Source organism: Sphaerodactylus townsendi, linkage group LG04, assembly GCF_021028975.2.
Source record: "Sphaerodactylus townsendi isolate TG3544 linkage group LG04, MPM_Stown_v2.3, whole genome shotgun sequence".
NCBI classification, from domain to species: domain Eukaryota; kingdom Metazoa; phylum Chordata; class Lepidosauria; order Squamata; family Sphaerodactylidae; genus Sphaerodactylus; species Sphaerodactylus townsendi.
This window is the reverse complement of record NC_059428.1, coordinates 34,238,740-34,252,007: the sequence shown is the minus strand read 5'-3', so window position 1 is coordinate 34,252,007 and position 13,268 is coordinate 34,238,740. Positions and strand designations below refer to the sequence as shown.

The 13,268-nt window shown below is 37.9% G+C and overlaps 1 protein-coding gene across 1 annotated transcript in view; it reads right to left on the bottom strand.

The window, feature by feature from the left end:
• Nucleotides 1–13,268, bottom strand: part of NBEA (neurobeachin) — a 387,749-nt gene that overhangs the window by 191,638 nt on the left and 182,843 nt on the right. The window lies entirely within an intron of this gene.

Below are 13,268 nucleotides of genomic sequence, written 5' to 3'. Positions count from 1 at the left end.
TGATTAATTAGATAGTTGGCTACTGAGCACAGAGCTTCTTCTGTAGAGTAACCCCCTGTGGCATTTTCCTTCTGGAGATTGTTTAGCACAATCTCTTTATCTTTTAGGTGGCATTAAAACAGATATCCTGGCCTGGGACACTTGTTATAAATACAGAAGTGAATCTGAAAGTTTAGTGTGTTCCCATTTATACTGCATTTATATTGCTGTGTTGGGATGTCACTTTGGCTGTTATTATCTATTGTATGCCACAATAGAAGTAGAAGGCAGAATATCTTAAAGAAATATTTGTGGTACAATCATGCATTAACCCTGATATATGTGTAATCGAAAGAACTCGGCCAATGACTCAGTGGCATAAGGAGCATCATCACTGTGTACACTATATTCTTTCTGTACACAAAGAACAATAAAACAGCATGAATAATACAATTTAAGAATGGAGACATATGAAAATAATATCTGGCATGTCAAAATTTATGACGATAATATCCACATTTACTTCTCAAATTTCATTTAAACTTGTAAATTCTCATTTGGATTCTTCAGGTCACAGCTGGTACTAGGCTGCAAGTTAAGCTTCAAAGATAACCTGCTGGGTCTATGCTTAACAAGGATTCAGTTCAAGGCTACTTAAATAAATGTGCCTTCATAATATGGTTGATTTCAGACATGAGGATACTTTTGGAGAGCAAAAGGGAAAGAAACAAATAAAGCAAAATTCAACCCCAACACTACAAGCTACCTCCTGAGTTTTCAAACTATTCAAAATTCCTTAACATTCATCCCACTTTTAAGGTCGCTAATTTCATTTTAAAGAGTGGAAGTAAAAGTTTGCTTAGAAGCCATGATACAAACCAAGGGAGAGTTCTGCTTCTTGCAGAGTTCATTCCAGAGCTTACTTCAGTGAATTATAGATAAGGCAATTTATGCAGAGAGTTTTCTTTCATCTTTGAAGAGGGCTGGCAGAATGGAAAGTTAACTCATTTTAGTGTTACCTAAATGTACTGACAGGAAATTCTAATGTTTCCAAACATCTGGAAATCAGCTTCATGGGATGGTGATTTCTTTTCTTAAAGAATGCCTTTTCATATACCGTCTTTTACAGCTTTATGTGGCTCCTAAAAGAGTGTTTTGACATAACTAAAGTCTGTCTGCTTCACAGTAAAATGCTGTATTTAATTTTAAACTATCTTTTAGAGAATAAAGATGTTTTTGTGAAGTTCTACTCTCTTAGACACTTATACGATTTTCTCATGGAAAGCATCTTAGCCTGTGTTACTTTACGATAACAAAGCCCTATTTTAGCTTTATTGTTAATTATTCTAATGACTTAATTCTTAACAGGGATTTCATTATATAAAGTGTGAAACAATATTTGAGGTCATATATCTGATATGCTTTACCCCAAATAGAAAAAGTTATATGTCTGATATGTTTTAACTCAAATAGAATTGCAGTGTCATAAACAAAGATATTCCCTTCAAAATCAACTGAAGTCCACAGAAGGATGTAATTGGAAGGCATCACTAGTAATGTTTCTGGTATAAATGCATAATTTTAGTATAAAGTTAAATGTAAATTACTTGTTCTGGAAAGTTGGTAAAAACAGTACATAATTGTATAGAAGGATAGCAGTGAAGAATGTATTTTAGTGGGCTCTCACGGTAATCTCTGATTTTAGAAATTTGTACCACCTTTTCTACATTTATGTAGATCCAGTGCACCATAATGACATCCTGGCTATTAACTTTCCAAGCAACATACTTTCTGATGTATTTACAGTGCAATCCAAAGGAGGGGGGGGCTGAAACCACTTAGGAGGTGGAGTGACCCCGGTGCTGGCATGAATGCTACTTGTGTCAGTGTAAGGGGCATTTGCATCAGAGGAACCTATGCTGGAGCTGGGGAGTCATGTGGCAGCATGTTGCCTGGGAGCCAGCACAGCCACAGCAGAAGAACTCCTCTGGTGCAGGAGCTTATACTGGCACTGAAGTATACTGAATGCACTGCCTGGGAATGAATATTTCTCTCTCCACTTTCCACATGATCCTATTTAATTCTAAAACAGCCCATTTATATAGGATATATTTGTCCATCAAAGAAAGCTTGAACACACTTAGTTAGAGCAAACACTCCACCCCAGGTTTTGCATCTCCAAATGATTATTCATAAGAAAAATGTAAGCCTGTGACCAATTCACAGCTTTCCACATAGTTATAAGTAAAGCAATGATCTTATAAACGAGGTTCTCATGCCACATGCCCTGAAAGCTTTGTTGCCGTATGGCTGGATACAACAACAATAATGATTTAAAAATACAATTAAAAGTCATCTCTTTCCCTTTAAAAGGGTGGAAACTGTTCGGTATTAATGACCTATGTTCAGTTATCATAAAATATATAAAAAAGAGAAGACAGCTACAACAAATTAAAAAAAAACTTCCATGGTTCTATTAAAAATAGAGTTCTATTAAATTGCAGACTACCCCCACATCAATCAACTGAAATTTCTCTCTAATTCTTTTGAATCTGAAGAACTACAGCAAAGCTAAAAAAGGACAGTTGTGCTTTGCTGCTGCTGGGTATTTCTTCCATAAGAAACCAGAGGAACTTCAGGGGTGATTTCCCATTTCTTGATAGGAGCAGAAGAGGATGGAAATGGAAAAGCAACTCTTTTCTATTATCCCCTTATGCTGACAAGGCTAAGACACATTCCACTCCTTTCCTTATAAACTACAACCAGGGATTTGGAAACACCTAATGATGAAGAGGGGATGAAGCCCTACAGGCCCATGGTGCCTAACAGCAGCCCACAGAAACCTCTGGGGTTCTTGAAAGCATCTATTGTGTAACTCACTAAATTTATCCTTTATCTTTGTATACAGGTTTGAAATGATGCAGAATGGCCATGATAGATAAGAAAGGAAAATGTGGATAGAAAGACTGCTATATATTATTTTAAATTTGTAAAATGTTTATTATACTAGTTGAAATGGAAATTTGTTCAAATTTAATGAAGCAATACTTAAAATCACATGAATAACTATTTTGTTTGAGTGGCAGCCTTAACAAAAAGGAACATGCATTTTTATGAAATTGCACTGCAATTTCCAATTTAATCTTGAATATATTCAAAAAAAGGCCTTCAAATCTCACTCCCTAACTAAAATTTGAAGTGGCATCCCGGTTTAAAAAATCATGATATCTGAAAATGTTTAGATTCACAAAGAATACATTTTTCATGAAGATGGATAAATACTTCCTGTTACTGGAATGCCCTATCTTTAGAAAATAAGGGAGTTTGAAAAATAATCCTAAACAAGGACAAAGGTATCTAGAAAAAAAATAGAATTTATTTTATATCTTAATTGAATTCAATTAGAAGGAATCCTGTGTAACCAAAATTGAATAATAGTATCACTGATTGCTTAAACAAGATAACCGTAAATATTGGAATTCGCTTGTGTTAAAGAAAACACAATCCTGAGCCTATGCTCAAACTACAGATGATGTCATATGGTGGTTACTCTAAATAAATCTGTTAACTAGAATAAATGATCACCTTCATCTGTAATGGTGAAGTACTTAAAAAACAATCGGTACTGTAATGGTCAAACCGAGCAATGACATCTGATCTTGCATGCTGTGTTTGTCAATGCAAATCTTATGAGTGGGGCATCCAGATAATTTTGCCCATATTTATCTTTCATTAGTTAACATCATGCCTTAAGTTAGTGAATAGCATAGCCTAGTAAATAAGGCGGTGATCACTTTAAGCACTTTAATCTCTCCTGATTTAGTGTCCTTATATCACGAAATACTGAAAATGAGAAAATAATGACAAAAAGTAAACATTATATTTTTAACAATTATGTTTGGATACAATTTACAAAGAATAGTTGTAACTGAATTATTTCCTTAAATAAAACTAATAGTTACTGCTCAGTAGAAAAGGACACCAAGGACACTTGCAAGAAAGAGAATTGGATCAATATTAACGTGATTTTCATTTCATGCTTCCCCAACTCCAGTAAGCTGACAATATACTCTGATTATGTGAACTGCCTGTGAGTAACACAGAAAAGGTTATTAGAGCAAGAGGTGGAAATGGAATGCACTTTTTATATTGACAGCTTTGCTAATAGAGCATGGTGACTTTCAAAGCTATGCAATGTGTTTTCACAATTTGATTTTCATAGCACTTCTCACCATTAAAATACTAAGTTCTAAATGTTTGTTCATAAAGGTACCTTACTTTATCTTTTTACGAAGAGATACAAATGTATTAAATTTTACCACACTTAGTTATTAAATAGTTCAATAGGAAAAATAGCGTGAAAAAACTATCATGCTATAGAATTTATAAGACACAATGCAAAATAATATAATCATCCTTTTCATAGGGTTTTAAAATTTACTTAGAAATACAATATGATGAATCCTGCTTTAAGATTACATGTAAATGTAGTCGAGATTCTGCATTCAGCATTGATCATGACTGCTGAGAGCTATGCCAAATGTATGTTCTGTTTATACAACCTCTGTTACCTGAGGGATGAAGACACTTTTGTCTCCTGTATAGATTCATTCAAAGGCACAAACCAAGCACTCTGAATTGGACCTGGGAACATGCTTCCAGGCAATTCAGTTTCTGAAGCAAAGACTGCATGGGCTTCTGTTTCCCCAAGACAAGCTGTGGCATTTTGAATCCAAGTGAAGCTTTCAGGCTTAATTCAAGGGCAGCCCAATGCTAGTTCTTTAGTGACAACTCCAGTGAGCAGAAATCTGTTTTAAAGTTCAGCAATCTGTTTATCGAGATGCAATGCAGAATACAGAAAGAACAGGCAAGCTGCAAAATTTATGTTTATTGGTAATAACTGTCTCAATCCCTCATCCTCCCACTCCACTGAGCAAAGTTTGAAGCTGTCCTGCAGCCTAAGGAGACTTCTTTTGGAGGAAGTGCCACAGTTGGAGGAAAGCTCCTTGGAAGATTATTGGATCCACCCATCATATTTAATCCATCCAAGGCACAAGAATATTCCAACAAATGTTACTTCTCTCTAATCTGGATTCAGTTTCAATCAGTCCAATATCATCCATTCAACCACGATTCCTAAATATGACATTCTCTCAAAGAGAAGCACAACTTCGGAGCAAAGAATGCAGGTTGTGCACAGCTCAGGGAACAACGCACACACATTTGTTATACAAAAAGATGATCAGGCACTAGCGAAGTTAAATGATGACCAATAGCTCATATTTAGGTTCAAAATGAAAACTTGGTTGATAATTGGATTAAAAGCTATGTAAAATGAAAATGGAAGAAATAATGCTGTTTAATACTTTACACGCCTGTCTTACTTTGCTCTCTGTGAGATCATCACATTTATACTAAGGAACAGGACAGAGTTATTTGATGACATCTGGAAGTCCTTTACCACTGAATACACATTTTAAAAAAGCTTGTCACTATAATATCTAATTTAGTATCTACATAATCTCTGTTCATTAAGAAGATGACAATCCTTTAAGCTTACAAAAATATCTTGATCTTACATAGACGGTAAGATAAACAAAGAATGTCAAATGAGCAAGGAATGATTACATGATCTTTTCCTTTCCTTCTGCACATGTGTAACATTCAAATGGAACTTGAAATTAATTATTTCTTTGGACAAAAAAGGCATTATTAACTAGCAAGGAACTATGTACTACCACAAGTATAGAAGAGAATGCTTAGATATGTATCATTCAAATACTCAGTTTTCTTCATGCTCTTGTGCAAATATTCCTATTTTTTAAAAAACCCTCCAAATTACAAGATTGTAAAGTTGTGAACGCCAAAGAAATCTAAATCAAGAACAGATTTTCCGTTTGCATTGGGAATCTTTGTGTGCAAAGTAATTCAAAAGATGGAACATATTTCTAAAGATGCTAAGAACATAGATGAGAACATGTTTGACAGTAATACATGCAACGGCCACCTCTAGGCTAGACTATTGTAACTTGCTCTACGCTGTCCTACCTTTGACACTGATCCAGAAATTGAAGCTTGTCAACATGCAACTGCTAGACTCCTAGTTGAAGCCTCTAGCCGGGACCATGTAACACCTGTCCTTTAAAATCTTCCCTTACTGCCTATCAAGCACCGGGTCGTCTTCAAAGTTTTGGTATTGGCCGTTAAGGCCATTAACAGTCTTGGATCTGCGAGACCGCTGCTTTCCTTATTGTCCTCAAAGGCCCCTCAGATCAGCAGAGAGGAATTTGTTGGTGGTCCCGGGCCCCAAGGATGTCCGGCTGGCATCAACATGGGCCAGGGCTGGTGGAATGGTTCCACCCTGGTGGAATGGGCTCCCTAAGCACATCTGGGCCTTCTGGAATCTGTTTCAGTTCTGCAGGGCCTGTAAAACAGAGCTATTCCAGGCCTTTCCTGTTGGGCCAGCCAGGCACCCTCTGTGATGTCATTCTTGATCCTCACCTGGGATTGTCTCACACGCCTGTTCCATTATATAGTTTAGGACACTTTTTGGCGCCATCTAGAATTAATTGTTTTTAAATCTGGTTTCAGCATTTATGTTTTGTAATTTGTATTTTGTACTGTTCTTACATGTTTTATTATATACTGATTGTAAGCCGCCTCGAGCCCTCTGGGGGACTGGTGAGATATAACAAATAAAACAAACGAACAGATAAAACGAACATGCAATTTTGACAGCTGCAATCTCTTGTGAGCTGAGGCTTCAATTTCCTTGCCTCACAGTCATCCAACTCAAGAAGCCTGCCAAGCAGCTTTGCAGTGATGCTATAGCTGTGGTGGTGAAGTTTCACTCCTTTCTGCCTTGGAACTACTTTTGTACTTTCTAAGGAGGTTAACAGTACAATCCAGATCACAGTTACTCCATTTCAGTGGGCATAGACTGGAGTAACTCTGGTCTAGATTCCTCTGTAAGTATGCAATCCAAAAGGGGGGAGCTGAATGGAGTCCTGTAAGCGTGCGGGGTTGTGCCGATGCGGCTGTCTACTCCATTGGTGTTAGGGGCACATATGCCAGCAGAGGGGCTGTTATGCTAGTGGCAGGGTGCCTCACAACTGCGTGGCACCTAAACCCAGCAGCTGCTGTGCACGTCGGCACACCTCTGCTGCAGGAACTTGTGCTGGAGTGGATGGGGCTCTTGTGGGGGCATTCCAGCGCCCTTTCAGCCCAGGTATGCTCCCTTTTCCAGCCACAAACTTACACCATCAAAAAGGGTGGCTTACTGTCACCCTAAATAGAACTTTTCACCAGCCAGTGGGTTTTCCCTCTCTTTTCTTGGCAGTTATGTTGCTGAACGCCTCTTTAGAGGGAGCCCCATAACACCATGCCTAGCTGCCATGGATCTACCCCCACTTGAATTGAGCTGCCTGTAAATTTCCTACCAGGGTCATGAATAATTGAGTCAGGTGGTTTAATAATGGTGGGATGGAAAAATATTATTGCCATGGGGGTATGTGACACACATATGCACAAACTGCTACAGATCCACAATTCTCAGCCATTAACGTTGATCAGACAGATACAAACAAACTTGAAATGGTAATGGTCTATTTATAGATGAATAACTGTTTATGTTCACTCTTCATTAACACAACTGGTGTTGGAACACAGCAACACACTGCCAATATGTGCTGGGATTAATGAACACTGTCTATCAATAGAAAATAACTCAGTAAACAGCCAATCCAAGGTGGCTACCCAATAATTATTTCTTTGCTTGCAACGGGAGAGCAGAATGTGAGCTGAACTTGCAAGTGCCCGAACATCTTTATATTTTGGATGTTGACAGAACTAGAATTATGAATAAGCTAAACTACAGATTAGGACCACACAACATGAGGGACCTTTAGATGAGAAAAAAAAAGTCATCCTCCGGCTAAGCCAGTAGTCACCACCCACCATGCATTAGTTTTATCATACAGGATCTCTAAAATTGATAAAAATGTAGGGCCTCATCATTTATTTATTTTTCAATCTATCAATAATTTATGCTGCCTCTTCAGGAACCTGCCTAAGGCAGCTTACAAAATAAAAAAAATAAAAACAAATCATGTCAGAAAAAACAAGCAAAAACAACCATGCCATAACCTGGTCCTATCTGCTATGTGGTATTGATTTATGGCATTTAACACCTGAAGCCCTAAATTTGCTGGCTGAATGAACACTGATTCAGCATGAAGCTGGTATTACCCTTCCCAATAAATCTATGTAACAAAACAAAATATTTCTTCTGATGCTCCAATGTTCAGAATTTGCGCACAAACTAGCTATCTTCATCCCATTCAATTCTCTGCTGCTTTATGAATCTCTTTGTCATAGTGGATGTTCTGGAAAGCTGTGTGTGTAATCCACTTTGAAATTTAAGTCGCCAGGTACAAAAGTAGAACTTTTTGTTCTTAATATAGCCCAACAGCATAACTGGCCAGGTTCATTTATTTGTTTATCTTTCCCTGTCTTACCTCCAAGAAGCTCAGAATAGCTAACACAATTCCCCCATACAAATCCTGTACAAAGTGTGTCGCAAGGTGACCCAAGGAACCATCTGGTAGGGTACGGATCTCAACCTCGTCTTCCAAATCTTACTCTGACAACCTACTCACTACCCCATACTGCTTATGCACTCATGTTCTATTGTGACTACTGAGATAATCATTCAATGCCTACACTATACAAGCCACAGAGAAGTTTGTGGTGGCTGTCCCTCTCCTATGACATTTCTTGCATTAGATTTTTTTTTTGCTAAAGTCCAAGCCTTGATATATAGTCACTCACAACTCCAGCTCAGCCTTATGGTTATGAAGTACACAGCCTTAGGGGTATTAAGTACACAGAATTTTGGAGCTCCATATGGTAAGTTGTAGAAACAGCTTCCTTCATGTAGCAGAATGACTTTAAACTTCCTGTAGTTTGCCGTTTAAAACACTAACAGAATTCTACTGTTAAAAGGTAAAACTGCTACTCTCCAGAGAGTATTTTATGTATGCAATGCTAAGCGTAAAAATAAGGATGTATGCAGTGGTGGGATTCAGCAGGTTCGCACCACTTCGGCAGAACCAGTTGTTAAAATGGTGCTTGTAAACAACCAGTTGCTAAATTATTTGAATCCCAACACCAGAACCGGTTGTTAAATTACTATATGTATGTAATGAGCTAAACCCACCAGTGATGAAATCTCTATCAAATATTTGAGGTAAACTTAAGGTTTTGTTGTTGTTGTTTATTTTTACAGAAGAAACAAAATACATTTTAAGCTTTGTTGCATGCAGGTTGTCAAGCCATCTGAATAACCTTCACAACCATTTTTGTACTTCAGGCCATTGGCTAGCATCTGACAGAAACAGGTGCAGAAACCACAGGCCCATCCCTACTTTCCAAGACTTCCCTGTTCCTTTCTGATGGTGAGCATTTTTTGTTACTGTGTACAAGTATTCACTAACAATACTGATTTAAGTCTGGATAATTTATATAGTGCTCTTTTGTGCATCAAGGTCAAAGCTTGATGGCTGCGCAGGCTTAGATAAATCAGGTGTTAAGCAGGCACATCTCCAAGGAACCCAGAAATTCTCTCATCAGCAGACCTCAGCATATCTTATTATTTATTGCCAAAGAAATGACTGATTAATTTTGTCATTTTTGCTCTGTGTTTTTTGCTCGGCTGAAGCTGCCTGCCCTCGTCTGCAATGCCTGATCAGACCTATTTAAGCTGATGCCTTTGATCGCAGACACAGAGGAGCTTGCTGACTTAGGCTTTGGCTAAACATTCCTGTGCTAAAATGTTTATGCACAGACACCCTAAATGATAACCGACAGACCACAGAGGTAACAAAAACTGCTAAGGTCTCTCCTACTATTGTATAGATATGTACAGTTGTATTTATGATACTAAAATAGGATACAAAATGTTGAAAGCCCTTCCAGCCTGTCACTTTCGCCATCATCTTTCAACAAGATATTTCAGACTGATGAATTACTGTCTATGACTGGCAAACCCGTTCAAACAAAAGTCACTGGAACTGTTCCCAAGTAATTTTCATTCTTAAAATTAAGAGGAATTTTGCTAGACTGGTATCTTTAAAAAAATCAAATCAACACTGATGAACAATTCTTAATAAAAGGTAAGCCCTATCGGGGGGGGGGGGGGATCTGTGCTTCCAGCTCTTTATTAATCACATTCTAGCACCAGAGGCTGAAAATACATCAAACTGCACCAAATCCTTTTTACATGACAACCTCATAAATTATTCAAATCATTAGTATCACCAAGAGGCATAAAAATAACATTGGTGTTAAGGGTGTTTTCTTACAGAGTAGGGTCAACGGAAAAGTTTTAATACTAAAATCCATAAGCACAAGCCTTGAATAAAGTACATCCAGGTAAAATCTGTGGGGTTTAATCTCAGTGTAGCTGTTTTAAATCCCTTTAAGATACCAAATATTTTCATGCAGCAGCAACAATAATTGTTCTGCTGTGATTTTTTTTAAAAATCCAATGATAACACAATACAGATTATTAATTATGCTACAGAAGGGCCATCTTAAATTTTAAATTCTTTTTAATTCTACCATTTTCCAGTGAAGGCTTCCTTTCTCTGTTTTAGGGCATTTGGTACTAATTAAGCATACTATGTGCATAGCTGCATAACTTGCCTCTCCATCAATTCTACTATTTCTGCTCAGAGGCTGACTGTGAGCTCCTAGGAGCAAAAACCTGCCAGCTGCTGCTGGTCTTTAAAAGAGCAACAACAACCATTTCAATTTCAAAACCTTTAATGGCATGTAACAAGGTGACACTAATAAACGGAATATATTGAACCAAATAGCTAAAATTAGCAAATAGATTTTCGTCTAGAACTGAAAGCCTTGTCCAAAAACTGAGCAACTAACTCTGTAGTGTGAGGATGGTGAGCACTAAGCCGATATGATACTCGTTGGATTCTTCTTCAGGGTGGCTTCAAGAAAAAGTAAACGCTAGTCCACTAAATCATTGCAATGAAGAAGGACCTGTTCTGTCATTTCGGGCAAGCCAGCTGTGCAGGAACATACTCTGTTCTCCCATGGAATGTTACAATATCTGCCTCTTGTTTGAGAAGTTGGAAGTACGTTCAGTTGAGCTAGCATAAAATACCCACGAAGGTGAGGAGAGATCAGGTTGCTCATATATTTTGGCATAAAACCCGGCAGAGGTGGCAGAATGCCATAAAGCATAGGCGAACAAATTCTGTTGGCTCCAGCCGTGAGCAGCTCCCCTTTGATATCGAGGGTTCGTTGTTTCAGAACTCTGAATGCTTGTCCTTCGTCAAGCAGGAGAAGTTGGTCAAATGATATTCCTATGTTTTCAATTTGACTGAGAGCACTCACTTTGAGCACTGTGGTCAAAAATCATAATTAAAATCTTCCAATTGCATAAAATGGCACACATTTCATGTATTCTATCTGCAAATGCCTCACCAGTATTCACAGGTTCTACATTATGGCATCTAATAAGTGATGACAAAAGATTCTGAATAATCTGCAGAGCATTTCATGGAGAGAAGAAGATGGCATTAAAGTAGAACAAAACCGCTTCAATCAAATCTGACAATCTCAGCTTTAATTAAAAACAAAATAAACTATCCCCGAGGAAATTGCTAAAGAAAAAAAGGGTCTACATGTGGATTGGTGGTCAGGAGATAGGACGCCTTCTACTATGCATAGGTATTAGACAATTCATAGAACTTCAAGTTCATGGATGGATCTAATGAAACATAAAGTGAACATCACTCACACAATATGGTTTTCTTTCTTCTTTCTTTCCTTCCTGCTGTAGCCCTCTACACAACTATCTACCTGCTTGTGAGAGGTGGAGGGATGTATTCTTGGTACAAGAGCTGCAACTGAAATTGGCGAAAACCATGCCCCCCCCCACACACACACACATCAGTCTTCCACTTACAGATTCAGATCCATACCTGCATCTGCGTATATCCATTATTTAACATAACTATATTTTCCCTTAATTCAAAAAGAAATATGTAGCCATCCTAACCTTATAGGATGCAAAACTGAACTGCACAACTGAACACACACTGAACACATTATTTTGCCAAATGATTCCAGAACTGGGGACTGTGTACATAGCCAGGGTGATTTAGTAGTTAAAATGTTAGATTAGGAACTGGGAGTTCCAAGTTTGAGTCCCATCTCTACCATGAAAACTTGCCAGGTGACCTTGAGTCAGTCACATTCTAACTTCTGAGGACAAAACGGAGGACAGGATAATGATGTAAGCCACTTTGGTTCCCCCTTAGGGCGAGGGGCAGGGTACGGATGGTGATTACCTGGACTTCAAAATGCCTAAATTTGGTTTGGTTGGATTACACCACTGGAAAGGACAATCCAAATTTTGCTTTGACAAAATGCTGGCTCCAAAAGCAAATTTTAAACATCTGGTTATCTAGAAGTTGACAATTAATTTTTTTTCATTAAATTCCACTGAAAATGTTAATAAAATTAATTGCAGAATACAGCTGCAAAAATATTTCTGAAAAGCAATAACGTTATGGCATTAGACTGAGAATAGACAGAACTGCAGCTTCAGAAGACAGGTGGGTAAATGTATACTATTCAACAAATACTACATTCTAGGAAAAAAAATAATATTAATATATATTAGGGGTATTTTATTGGTGGATACAGGCTACATTGAATCCTACTTCCCAGGCATCCGGAACAATCAGTTTTTCCATCTTTGCCTCTGCCATTTTTTTCTTCCTAGGACTAGTAAATGGTCTCTTCCTTGTTAATCGTACTTCTCCTCACCAGTGCAATTGTTCCAAATATACACATGCAAATAGAAATAGACCACACTGCCTACTGAGGTATTTTCAACCACTTCATTCTGTTTCACTTCTTCCATATTAGCCCCTCTTTCATCCTCCATAATTTCCCTTGCTATTCTTAAAGAGAAAGAAAAATGGGGCTTTACCAAGCATCATGCCAGCAAACCCAAAAAGGAAAAAAGATCCCAGGTGACATCTTCATTGTCATGTAAAGTTCCAAGGAGTCTTGCTGTATGAACTCCATGAGGGCAGCCAGAGGTCCTTTGTGCCTTGCCACTGGTTACAACAATTGTGGAAAACTTCAGCACAAAGTAACTCAGATCCCACGAATGAAGCTCGTAGGAGCTTTGTGTGACAATAAAGCTGTCACCTGTACCTTTCCCCCCTTTTTTGTTTCCTTTGCTACTCTTGCCA